This window comes from Chiroxiphia lanceolata, chromosome 13, assembly GCF_009829145.1.
Source record: "Chiroxiphia lanceolata isolate bChiLan1 chromosome 13, bChiLan1.pri, whole genome shotgun sequence".
NCBI lineage: Eukaryota > Metazoa > Chordata > Aves > Passeriformes > Pipridae > Chiroxiphia > Chiroxiphia lanceolata.
The window spans coordinates 5,525,487-5,538,545 of NC_045649.1; the positions used below are offsets into that span (position 1 = coordinate 5,525,487).

The 13,059-nt window shown below is 38.1% G+C and overlaps 1 protein-coding gene across 2 annotated transcripts in view; it reads left to right on the top strand.

Moving 5' to 3' along the window:
• The window catches only part of CDH13 (cadherin 13), a 446,174-nt gene that overhangs the window by 216,620 nt on the left and 216,495 nt on the right, over positions 1–13,059 (top strand). The window lies entirely within an intron of this gene.

The window sequence follows — 13,059 nt, forward strand, 5'->3', positions numbered from 1 at the left end:
CATGAGATGCAGTGAAGAAGATCTCTGCATTTTGTGTTCCACATGTATGTGCAGAGAGGGCATGAGATGTATGTTTTTTCTTTATACTGCTGTGTTTACATATAAGTTCTTTAATGTGTTCACATGGTAGGGTACCAGGTAAATTCAGAGAGGGCTGTTTTGAATTAATTCTATATTTTGACTACAGAGAGAGAGAAATGAACACTGACTCAAAGAGCCATTAGTATTTTCTGGCAGCATTACTTGCACTTTAGTTCCCTCTACATGAACTTTTCAGTGAGAAGCTGACAAGATTTAGACACAGGGGGTGTTTTTTTAGGATGCCACAAACTGGAGTACACCAGGTATTGTTTCTTGAACATAATTAGTATTTCTTATTTTTTTTTTTCCCATTATACAAGATTGAGTATTAACAGATCAAACACCATCAAACCTGGAAGCAGAAACAAACCCAGCAGAAGGAAAGGTCCAGATCCTTCACTGAGATCTGTGTGGGCAGATTCCTGAATTCATGGGGAACTTTCTGCCATTGATTGTTTCCCAAGGTCAAAACCAAGGTGATCACTGTAACTGAGTGCATAAGTCTAACTTGGGAGCATATCAATTTTAAGTGGAGTCCCATTTCTTAGAACTACAATTTAAATAATTGCTTGCACAGCCAGGATATAAATGGGATTTCCAACTACTGGAAATATCTGTCTTTCTCCTGAGGTTGGTTTCTGGGATAAAAAGAAAACCTGACAGGAAATGAAGTTGAAATTCATGTTATTCTTATGTATATTCTCCCATTTTGTCTTGAGGGAATAAAATATTGTATATAAACTCTCCAATTTGCCATTTTAACTGGAAATAGTCCATTCAATTCATACTGTGTGTTATTCAATACATCTTAAGGTTATGAGATATCAGCAGGGTACTGTGATTCCTTTCAGAAGCCAGTAGCATCCTCATACCATTTATGTGGAAAACATGCAAAAGTCAACAGTTAGTTTTGTTGGCGGGCATTTGCTTTGCTCTTAGTTCCGACTGCCTGCGTGGCTTTGACGTTCCCGCTGTTCAGCAGCACTGTCATGTCATTTGTAGGAGGAGGAGAGCGAGGTTTTGTTCAAGGGAAAAATCAGAAAGGTTTGTTTAGAACCCATAACTGTCAAGACAAGGCAGTGGGCTCGGATTTCCATCCTGACAATAACGCAGACTCCAAACACCAGGCGAAATTAGTATGGTCTTAGGGAAGAGTGGGGAGTGGGAATACACAGCAGTAAGAATGAAAAAAAAAATTGAGTTTACTGACACGGTAGCAAATGACATGTTGCATCATGGGTGAACTCTGTAGTGTTAAAAAGAAAAAATGTAAGGAAATGCATGTTTTGTCACTACACTTCTGACTCGTATATCAAGCCAACACTAAGATTGGTTTAATTTTTGTAACAATCCATTAAAAAAACTACAGCTGCACATCATCCGACTGTTACATATGTGTAAATGTTCAGGTTGCTTTTCTGCTGTACTTTGATTAAATACCCAGAGATATGTCTAAAATACATGTCAGTGCATAAACACAAATGTGTGATCTCATAAACATTACCACATCCTCACAGATTTATATACAACTATCTCGTCTATTCCCCTCAAATCTCACTTGGAAACCTTCTTTCTGTGCTTGACAGCATGAAATCACTACCAAACTCTCATTATTTCTTAATTGCAGCGTTTCTGGGTTATTTATGGAGACTTGGATCTTAAGGATCCCACTCCCAGCATCTGGAATGTTGCCTGTCCCAAGAGTTTAAAACATGGCAGAGCCCTAAAACTTGCACGAGAGTTTTGAGTGATGTGTCGAGTTCCTCCTAACCTGGCTTCGGGGTGGGTTTCTTTGATCCACGCCACCTGAACTCTGGAATTCTTTTCGGCAGTTGTATATTTAATTCTTTAAAGTGAAAACACGACAGGACTCGGCAGGTGGAACTTTAGCAAAAAAACCCAATAACTAAGGAAACTCAAAAAAGGGAGAGTTGGCAACACTGCACGTTGTGAGCAGAGAATCTCCCTTTTTCTCTTTATTAGTCACTTGTGATAGAAACATTGCTGGAAACAGGTGATTCCTCTGTGTTTACATGTTTTCTTTCTTAAGATCCATTCATAAGAACAAGTGAGTGAGAGAGGTTTAGAGGATTGAAGTTATAAATATTTAGAGAGCACTGTGTGAAGAGATTTCCAATATGGAAATTTTACTTGGCATCATTTTATTAGCATGTAAATAATAAAAGTCTTGCTGTATTTGTCCTGGTTTATTCAGGTCATTACTAATTATTTCTTAATTAGATAAATTCCTTAAAATTAAGCTGTTTTTATGTGAGTGTGTTGATTCATTTTTTTTAGTAGCTCATTAATGAGAGATGTGACTTTAGTTTAGGAATTTTCATCAGATAATTTGCTCATCTCAGTTCATGTTAAACACCATATGTTTAGACTCACATGATGGATCCTCTTCTTTTGAGGTTTTTTTCCAGCTCTTCTGCAGAGCACAGAACAGGTCTCAGTAGGTAGAGACAAAGCTTATTTTGTGCAGGTGTGTGACTGCAAGTTTGCAAGGACAGTCACATTAATGGAATCCTGTTCCTTTGAGGTTTCCCCATAGGGACATTTCTTCTCTGAGAGCATTTCTATCATCTTCAAAACATTTTGTCTGAATTTGTTAGTCTGCTGGCAGCAGAAGCCAGGACTGGTAAATGTTCTGCTTCAAACTCTCCTGAAGTGCAGCTCTAAAACATAGAACTTCAAACATTCCAGTTGGGACTGAAGGCTTCTGAGTGGGAAAGAAGGGTAAAATATTGGAGAAGGTGCTATGGAGCCAGAAACCTTTCCTTGAACAGGTTATATGCATGGAGAAATATAAGCTTGGAGAAATATAAGCCTGGAGAAATACAAGATATTTCTACTAGTTTTTGTTGTTAACAAGTGTGATATGGTGTACCCTGCTCTGCAGTTGTGTTTGCAGCTTAAATTTGCAAACCAGAGCTGGTTCATCTTTGCAGAATTCTCCACAGCCTCTGCTCTTGACATTATTCTTTATATTTGTTTTACACGCTGGTAATTCAGATATCTGAATGCAATGCATTGAAAACACCTATTATCTATTTAAGGCTCTGCCATTGTAGATATCTCTTAAATATATTATGTATCCATAATACCCAGGTGATCTGTATTCATATACAGATTTTATTTGTGGATGGGAACAAATAAAGCAATGTATTGCTGTTATATTTCCGTCAGATTTAGAGGATTTAATAGAATTAAATAACAAGATTATGGTTTACTATTTAGGAATTACCAAGAGGGAGGAAAACTATGACAGTTTTAAACCACCAATTTTTCTTGTTGTCTAAAACAACCTGTAAAAAACTTCCATTTTTCCCTTGCTGCTAAGAAAACCTAGTGGAGAGGCCGGAAAACAGCTAAAGAAATTGTTCTAAAAATAACATATATTTTCTAAATGCTGTGAAACTTCATTGTATCTCATGTCTACCCCTCTAAAGAGGAAAGAAAACATTTGATATGGCAGAATACCCTCCTCTTGCCATTTTATATGAGCTTCTGGTTTCCCTGGGATCAGTTATCTCCCATGGGTACAGAGAGGATGAGTTTCACTCAACAACATTGGGATTCTTGGGTCTGAAGGCCTGAACCCAGCAACTGGAGTTCTTCCTCAGAGAGGGTTGCAATCCTTTACCTTGGTGAGAAAAATCAGGGTTTCCAGCAGAGACCTGGAGAAAAACCAGCAATTTTGGTACTTGCTGGGCCTGAGGCGTTCCTGAGTTCAAATCTTGGGATGTGCACGTCTGCTCTGTGCTCTTCAGGATACTCCCAGTGCCTCTGATCTTTGGGAATCGTGGATCTGCTGTACCCAAAACAACAATTAAAGCACAGTCTGATGTTTAGGGGCTGTAAGACCCAGCAAACCGGTTCTCCAAAGGTGTCACTTGTCAGTCAGCTCTGCAGAACACAGCCATGGCACCACAGGAGTGGGAGGCTGCAGCTGTATTTGTACCCTTTGCTACATTAATTGTGTGTTAATTTGAAAGGCACACTGCACTTTGTCAGGTTTTCAGTTGCAAAATTAACAGTCCCTATTAATTTTAAGGTGCTGAGCCATCTGATGATGCAGATCTTCAGTTCCTGTTTTAGGCCTGTTTGCAATTGATTTGTGCAATGCATTTGTTAAAGGGATGCTTGAAAGGGATGGAGGTGTTTGAGGACATGCATTTCATTTCCCTCCACTGCTTTCCCGGGAGCTTTGATCAATGCTGTGCTTTGCTGCCTCTGCCACCTGCTTTGAACTCGGAGGGGCAAGAGTATAAATAATTTCCCAGGTCGATTCCTGGCTGATCTACCAGGGCTGATATACCAAAAGCAAGTTGTCTCCTAAATTCTAGCAGTGGGATTAGTGAATTGATTAGTTGAATTCTGAACGAAAATTGCAATTAAAGGCAAAATTGTATCTCTTAGAAAAGTCATTTGACCAAAGTGTAGCAGTCAGATTACAGGCTTTTGACAAAGGTTTGCGTTAAGAATAAAAACTGTTTTCAATAACCCGTGGCTTTTTTTTTCTGTTTGTAAATCAAACTCTTAGATTAGTAGCAATTACCAAACCAAAAAGATGTGATATGTTTTTTGCAGTTTTTCAGCTTAAAGAGGAAATTCCATTGATTTTTGAAAATACTGAAGATGTGATTCAGAGAACATAATTACAAACAAATGCCATCAGTAGCATATAATGATTTTTTCCCAATAGATTCTGCTCAAAGTATTTATAATGACAATATGGGCAGTGTATATTCAATTGTAATTAGTATTTACAGTGTATTGATATGTACTTTGCTATAACAGACTCGGGACATACTTCAGGCCTGCACATTTGCATTTGTGAGTTAACCAGAAGCTTCCCTGATGACAGATAAAATGTCAAGAATTTTATGAGCATATTTATCCCTTAGACTGGCAATATTTTGCTGCCCTGTTATGAGGTTTGCCCCTTTCTTCCTTCCTTCCTTCTGTTTTGTCCTGGCTTTATTAGAATATTCATAAATGTCATAGAACCACATAATAAGCTGAGCTGGGAGGGACTCACAAGGATCACCCAGTCCAATCCTGCTCTTTCACAGGACACCCCAACAATCCCACCCTGTCTCTCAGAGAGTTGTCCAAGCACTTCTTGAGCTCTGGCAGCCTTGGGACCGTGACCACTGCCCTGGGGAGCCTGTTCAGTGCCCAACCACCCTCTGGGTGAAAAAACCCATGTCTTTCTGAACAAATTTCCATCTCCCTCATCCAACCTTCTCTGTGCATGTGATTGTCCGACGCTATTGGAAATGGCCACACAACACAACTTTTTGATCTCAGCAGGTCTTGAAAAATACACACATTTTCATCACCCCCTGAGCACCCAGAGCACACTCTAATCCCCACAGAAGTAGTTTTAGTGATTTAGGAAATGTTGCCCCTCATACAGCATCAGCAGTGACTCGACCTGCAGCGATGCTGAAGGATCCTTTGCTCCTGCTGATCCGGTCATTTTGGTCAAGCGAGAAGCAAACGTGCTGGGATGAGCTACTCGGGTTTAATTTTTGCTATTCAGCACCATAAATTATAGTATTTTGTGTTGAATGTAAAAGGTATGATTTGACCCAATTATGCATTCAGCTCCCAATCCCAAAACTTTTCAGAAGCATATAATTATGGCAAGTCATTTCCACCAGGGCAATTTTCCTTTATCTGTTCACAGGGAACACCAGGACATGTGTATGAAACTTATAAGCATCATTTTTAAACTGGACTTATTAAAGCTGCTTATTAATGAGAATGTTTTCCTTTTCATAGCACAAAACTTGTCCTATATGAGCAGCATAGAGAATTCACCAGCTTCTGTACAGGCTCTTTGCTTTACTCTAAACAGGAATGAAATGGAGGAGTCAGGATGGTAGGAAAGGAAGCCACAGGTTTGATACAATTTGGAGATGAAATGTATCACTTAAAAAATCCCCAAACCAGCAACCAAATCTCTCGGCATTTATATAACTCTACAGGCCACTGATTTTATTTAGTGTTAGATTGTTAGATGTAAGAACCTCTCAAAACAAGATTTAGCTCTTTAAAAGGTGTGGTGGATAATCTTCCAATTTTCTGTATTTTATAGGACTTTTTGTGTCATTTTTTTGCTGCAGATTTTTTAGGGTTAAATAAGGCAGGAAGTAAATGCTCATTTTACATCTGTGAAGCCACTGTTTCAGTCTCACTTGTCTGTTGTGTTAGACTTGGGTATAAGTTTTTTTCCTAACAGTTGTTAGGGAATTCAGAGGAGTTAAATAACCATTTTCCTCAAGGTGTCAGGATCAGTTTTCTTTCCTTATTTGTGCTGTCACCTTAATCTCACAGATTGGCTGCTGAAAGCTGAGTACCAGTGCACTTAGTAGTAGTAAATGTTGATTTAGCCTCTGACTGATGCCAAGTGGTGTAAGTCACACACACATTGCTCAGCACTGGTGAGGTTGGCAGTGAAGTGATGGGAGTTTTTGTCTTGATATCTCTCTTTGGGGCAGCATAATTGTGTCAGCAATCCAAAACAGAACTAAGACTAGTTGTTGTTTAACTGTTTCCCATTGAGACTATAATGCAATAATTTCAATAGGACTGTTCATGAGAAAGAGTTGGACTTCAAACACGTAAAAGGACAGAAAAAATAGAGTATTTGAATGAAAATCTACCAAAAAGAAACAATTCATTGCATTAAACGTGGTGCTTGCTAATAGATGTGATTTCTTTTTCTACACCTGTTATGGTGTTTTTTACAGTATAATCATTTTCATTGTTGACGAGAAATTGAGAAGAAAAACGAATGTAAAATTTGGGATTTAAAAAAACCAGGATGTACAAAATTTTTTAGAGCTTTTCTATATGGGAATGATTACAGAATGTACAGTGCAGTAAAGAATTTGGCTGGGTGCATTTGAAATCTGTGTGGCTCTGACAAGCACAGTTGTTCAGGACACTAAGTTCTGGTGTTATGTCTCAGATACACACAACACATGAGGTGCCAGGTCCAATTAACAGTCTGATGGTGGTAAATCCATTATCCTTGGAAAGAGAGTCCACCACCAGGAGACATTAATTCAATGTGACACCAACTGGGGTGTTTATATACAGCTAATTGCAATGTCAGACATTCAGCCTTAATTGAGTTTAATTGTGGCAAAATTGGAGTTAATTAAAACTTAATGGTATAGAGCACATCACGTTATTATAAACTCCTGGTACATCTTTCATATCCATATTATTGTTGTTGAAATGGTGCTTTTAATTACTGTGCCTTGTATTGGCACTTTGGAAATGGGCTGTCATTGTTTTCACATGGCTGAGAGTTGTTGTTCTGAGTAGGCATGGAGAGAAATGTGCTTATTTTTAAAAAGCTGGACAAACTTTAGGGTGGTTCATTATGTCCCACTGTAAATGTCACATGTGATGTTTCCCACCCCTTTACCAAGGGGGTTTGTGAAATAGGAGAAGAAAATTCTGGTTCACCTCAAGAGAAGGATACTATTTTGGGCATTGTCCATCATCCTTCTGTAAGGAAATCTCAGTTTCCTCATCTTTAGTGAATCCATATTTGTCTAATTGTTTTTTACCTCTGGGTGTTCTGTGAGCATCTCTGACGAATCCTCTGTCTGTCACTTCCTTCTGTCTCTGCACCCTTTGTTTGCTCCTGTTATATATTATATATATTCCAATTATACATTCAGTGACAGCTCCATCTCTACCCTGACCTCTCTCTTGATGAAGTTTTATATCAAAACCTTTCTCCTTGACATGTGCTCCTGGATGTCTTGCTGCCAATTCCGAATTAGTCCTTGCATCTTCCCTGTCAATAGAGACAACTCAACCCTCCTGCTGTCAATCAACCCAACACTGCGTTGATTTTCTTGCTTTCCTCCTGTACTTTTTCCTTCATGTGCTCGTTTAGAACTGTCCAAATATAACAACAGTCATGTGAAATGCTTGTTTCCAAGAAATATGGTTCCACGTACAAACCTGGTTAGTACAAGGCAGGTAAATGTTGTTCTAAATATACAGATGGACAAATAATGCTGCTGTGTTTGAACCAACTCTTTACATGGATAAAGTGATGCAGTAAAATTACTGATTTTCATCAGTTTTAAACAGGCTAATACTTGCTTCCATTATCTGTTGTGGGCCAGCAGTTTCCTCAGCCCTTGATTCTGTGAAGCTCAACAGCCTGGAAAAGGCAGAATGTTTCAGTAACAGACAGCACAGTCACTTCAGTCTATTCCAGTGAGAGGAAATCTGGCTCTGGAGCTGCCTAGCAGAATTTTTTTTTTTTCTTCTTAGATATTTTTCATTAATCTTTTTGCTAAAGTAAACTGTTGTCCCTGTGGAAATTAATTAACACGGTATCAGGAATTTTAACTTTCAGGAACTGCCAGTGAGATACATTACTGTTTCTTTAGACACTATCTCACAGCAGGGCAATAATCTAAAATAAGCAACAGGGAAAAAGAAAACCTGCAACAGATATATTTGCCAATTCTCCTAAAGCTGAGAATCCTTTCATTGCTTAACACTAAAAACTGACCCAAAGAAGTGAGCAAAGACTAAGGTAAAAAAAGTTTGTAAAAGTCCATTGCCATAGTTCAAAAAGTGCAGTGAGGTCCTTCCTGAGGCCTGAAGCAGGACAGGGTAGGTGGGGAGTAGATTTGTATCCAAATCTTTTTGTTTAATTTATCACAACCAGCAGATCTGGGTTTCTTTATTTAAAGGAATACGTTTTACTGAGTTGTAGGTGCATCTAATAAAAGACACCTTTTGTCCTTCTTGGGCTCCCAGTACCTTCTGTCTGTTCCATTGTAACAAAAGTAGGGCAGTTATACTTCCAATCTCCAGATGATGCTGGATCCAACATGTGGGGTAATGAAACAAATGACCTTCTTTGTAGAGTGAGTTGATGTCTACATGGTCATAGATATGTTTTTAAAAGCCTGTTACATTCATTACAACATTGGAGAACATTAATGTGACTTTGTACGCCAGGAATGGAAGTAGCTTTGAAAAGTAGGGCACAGTGGACCATCAAAAAATATAACATTGTGAACTAGCCCGGTCTGAAAAAGTGGAAATACCTGATAGTGCTTGCAGTGGAATTCTACTGTTCTAAACTAGCTGCATTAGCAGGTACTTATTTTTCTTCTTTCCCTTTGTTTTTTCCCCTTTCTCTTTGTTTTTTTCACCTCACCCTCAGAACAGCTCGATTACATACTTTTCATGGTTATGAAACAATTCTATAATTTTTTTGCAGAAAATTTTTTATGAGTGTAATTCCTTTGCAGTGCGATAGATATGAACATGCTCCTCATTTCTGTATTTTTCAGAATACTCATTTATTGCATTTCCTGGCTTTCACTTCTGCCCAAGTGTGATTGTTACCAGAATAGTTCCTTGCGAGGAGGAAACAAGAATGAAAGCAGATGGGATGTGAAACATTCTTAGCTGCTATGGGCTCAGAAAAAAAACCAAAAAAACCAAAAAAACCCAACTTAACAAAGTTTCATAAATTAAATCCCCAGCTCTTTGATGTTAAGATTAAACCAGGTGGTTGACAACAAGCTTGAAGTAATATCCAAACTGCCAATAAATCCCGTATGGGAAGTTCTTCAGTGAACTTCAAGAGAATGAGCCAATTTCTTGGCTCATGTCTGAGGAGCAGTGTGGTAGAAGAAGAGGTTGCTGAGAAGTTCCCATGTTTTCCCATCTGCTTCCTCCAAGCAGGGAAAGTTTCCCTTTTGCCACACTTTGGGTCTCCGTGAACTCCTGAAGCTTTTCAACTCCTCTGGCTCTTCCTTCCCTTCTCAGAAGATTTAACAGCAAAAGTTGGATGTGTTTAATGTGAACTTTGGTTTGACTTTGTTTCTCTCTCGTAGGAATTTGTTTTTTTAATTGGGTGGAAAGGCAATGGATTCTCTTACGGATCATTTCTGTCTCGAATTGTGAGAGGGACTAATAGTCTCGGTAACACGGAGCTTGGGGCTTGGGAAATAGTCTTTTTTTGCTCTTATTTGTCTGCTTTTTCAATTCTCATTTAGTTGTAGCCTCAGCCACAGCAAACCTCTCCTTGCAATCTTATGTATTATTATTATTATTCACTCAGAAGAAATGTACAGCAGCATGAAAACAAAATTGTCCTTTTGAAATGGATTGGGATTGCTTTTTTTTGTGTCCAACCCATTCCAAGCCCTTTATAAGATATTTAGTAATACAAATATTAATCCTCAAACTGAACTTAACTGCCTTTTTTCTTTTTTTTTTTTTTTTTTTTTATGTCCATGCTTCTCAAAGGAGAAGCAATTAAGGAGAGATGAAAGAATTTTCTGGAGTATACATTATGTTGTTCCTGCATAGTCATGTCAAGCCTGGCATTGGTTTTCTTTTGAATTCTACTGTCTTCTATGTGTCCAATTTTATTTTTAAAAAATGAAATACTTTCTGGGATCAAAGAGCCTTAGTTTTGATCCAAACAGCTTAAAAAAAGGTACTCAGGGAGTCATGAAGCAGGAACAGGCAGTAACTTACCTGAATGGTCTTTCCTCTTGTTGGTTAAATATTTACAGAAACCAAAAAAAGACCCAACTCTCTACCCTACCCAACAACCCCTCTCCCTCAAAAAAACCCCAAAACATGAAAAAAACCAAGCCAACCAAACAGCTTTTCTAATAGCCCATTTTTCCACCCTTGGGAAACTAAATTTTAATGTAGACGGATTTTAGATGATAGGTTGAAGTACATTTACCTCTTGAAAGTAGGAGGTTCTTTCTGCAGTTGTTTTCTGAGTGTCCTGACCTACAATCTCACCTCTGAATTAATACCATAATACCATTAATAGAAGGTGTCAAGGGAAACTGAACTGGGACATTTGTCCCACAGACAATTAATCTATTAATCTATTGCTGGCAATTGGTGTCAGAGAGGATGCAATGGTGCCTTCTTAAAGAAAAGTTTAAATGAAACCCCAGACTTTCCAAATTCACTGTCTGAAAAGTGATCCTGTTCAGGAAATTCATATAGGTTGTTGGTTTAATTAAGTTAATTCCAATTGATATATTGCAGCCAGGGATCAAAAGTCTGTGAAGATCCAGTTCAGCTCCTTCTTACAAACTTCAAAAAAATATTCTTCTTTATTGTGTCCTAAAGCAATCTGAGCAATTTCCTTAATAATTTATCGTAGTTATATTTCATAGAATTGAAACCCAATTTTGGCTTCAATTTCCGGCCAAAAAAATAAGTTTCAAAATTCCCGAATTTTCTCTAAAAGAGAGCTACTATCTGCACTGTTTTGCTTTTTATCCCCTACTATATGGGAACTGCAGATTTGTGTTTTATCTTTCCAGTGGAGCACTGCACTGGCAAGTCTCCTACTGAGGCCTCACATTTGTGTCTTGCCTGCAGCCCGTGAGGCAGTTGGGGACCGACGTCCCAACGTTTCAACCACGGCTGAAATCCCAGGTTATAACTTTGCAGCTTGTAAGAACACAGACTTTTGACAGTAATCAGCTTATTCTTTCAGCCTGGGGATTGCTTTTTTCGTTGTGTTCTTGGTTTGGAAGTCCTGGTGAGCTCTCTTTCTGTCTTAATCTATAATTTTATTTTTTTTTCGTCTTGAAAATAAACCGTACTGTGATATGAAATCACTTATTTAGTGTGTGTGTTAAGATCCATCTCAGCTAGTCTGAGCCTTTGCACCAAAGCTAACAGTTTTAAGCTCATTAAGTAACCTCATTAACACGCTGAGCCTTTGTTGAAGGCACACTGGATATCTTTTATTGGAAGGGAATTTGGTTCAAACCTAAATAAAGAGTGACTGAAGAAACTTCCACATGTTTGGGAAGGGGGGTTGTGCCTCAGGAAAAGAGAATCAGAGTTTAAAGTGTGGAAGAGTTTAATTTCAAATTTTACCTGACTTAAAATTATAAAATCTGTATTTACAGAATCTAGACTCAATTCTGCTGTTATGACTCTCTTAGCTGCCTAATATTTCTTTGTATTTTTGAGGGAAAACAACCTGGGAACATTCTGTGGGTTCTGCTTTTTCACTTTGTGCAGATGTACCAACCAGTTTGAAACCATTTGAACTCTCCCAGTTTGTCCAAGTGATTTTCTGCTTCATTTTCTTTTGAACAGTCATTTTATTGTTTTGGTGATGATCACTATTACATCCTTGCACTAAAAAGAATATACTAACCTATGTATGTATTTATATGAACATACACATATTTTAGAATGGAAATTAAATCTGAATTTGCAAAATAGTTGTATCGGTAAGGGTTTTAGTATACACCTCAACTTAAAACAAAACCCCTTTATTTGATGGGGTAAAACAAAATAAAGCCTTAATTATTTTCAAGATGGCTTCTATTCCACATCTTATCTCAAATTTAAGTCTGCTCTAAAGGTTCCTCAGTGCAGGACAGAATGAGAGAAGTCTGAGGAAGTTGGAATGACTCTGCACCAATCAAAAATGTGTTTATTTCTGTTCAAATTTGCTCACGTCAGCCAATTCTCACTCGATTTTCTGCTCCTATTATTGTTCTTCAGGCCATTAATTTGTTCAACCTCCCATCATTTCAAGTGAGAGGATCACAGAAGGTGATCATTCAGTGTTTCTGATTTTAACAAGTCAATGTATGCAGCTCTCCTACAGACCCTATTGACATTAGAGGATCTTGCAGGATCTGAGTGACCAAAGTCATCATTAGCTCATGAGGGTGATAATTCAGCCCTAATTAATTAGAGGTAAAATGCTGAATAACTTTCCATTGGAAAAGGCTTTTCTAAATGCCTTAGGAGCAACCGCAATGAGGTAAATCATGATTGTTGAACTCCTGAATTTTGTTATAACTAAGGGACAAGAGATTTAACAACCTGTAAGGAGATACATCCTCCTGCAAAAAAAAAAAAAAAAAAAAAAAAAAAAGAGGGATTCAATGGAACTGAAAAGGT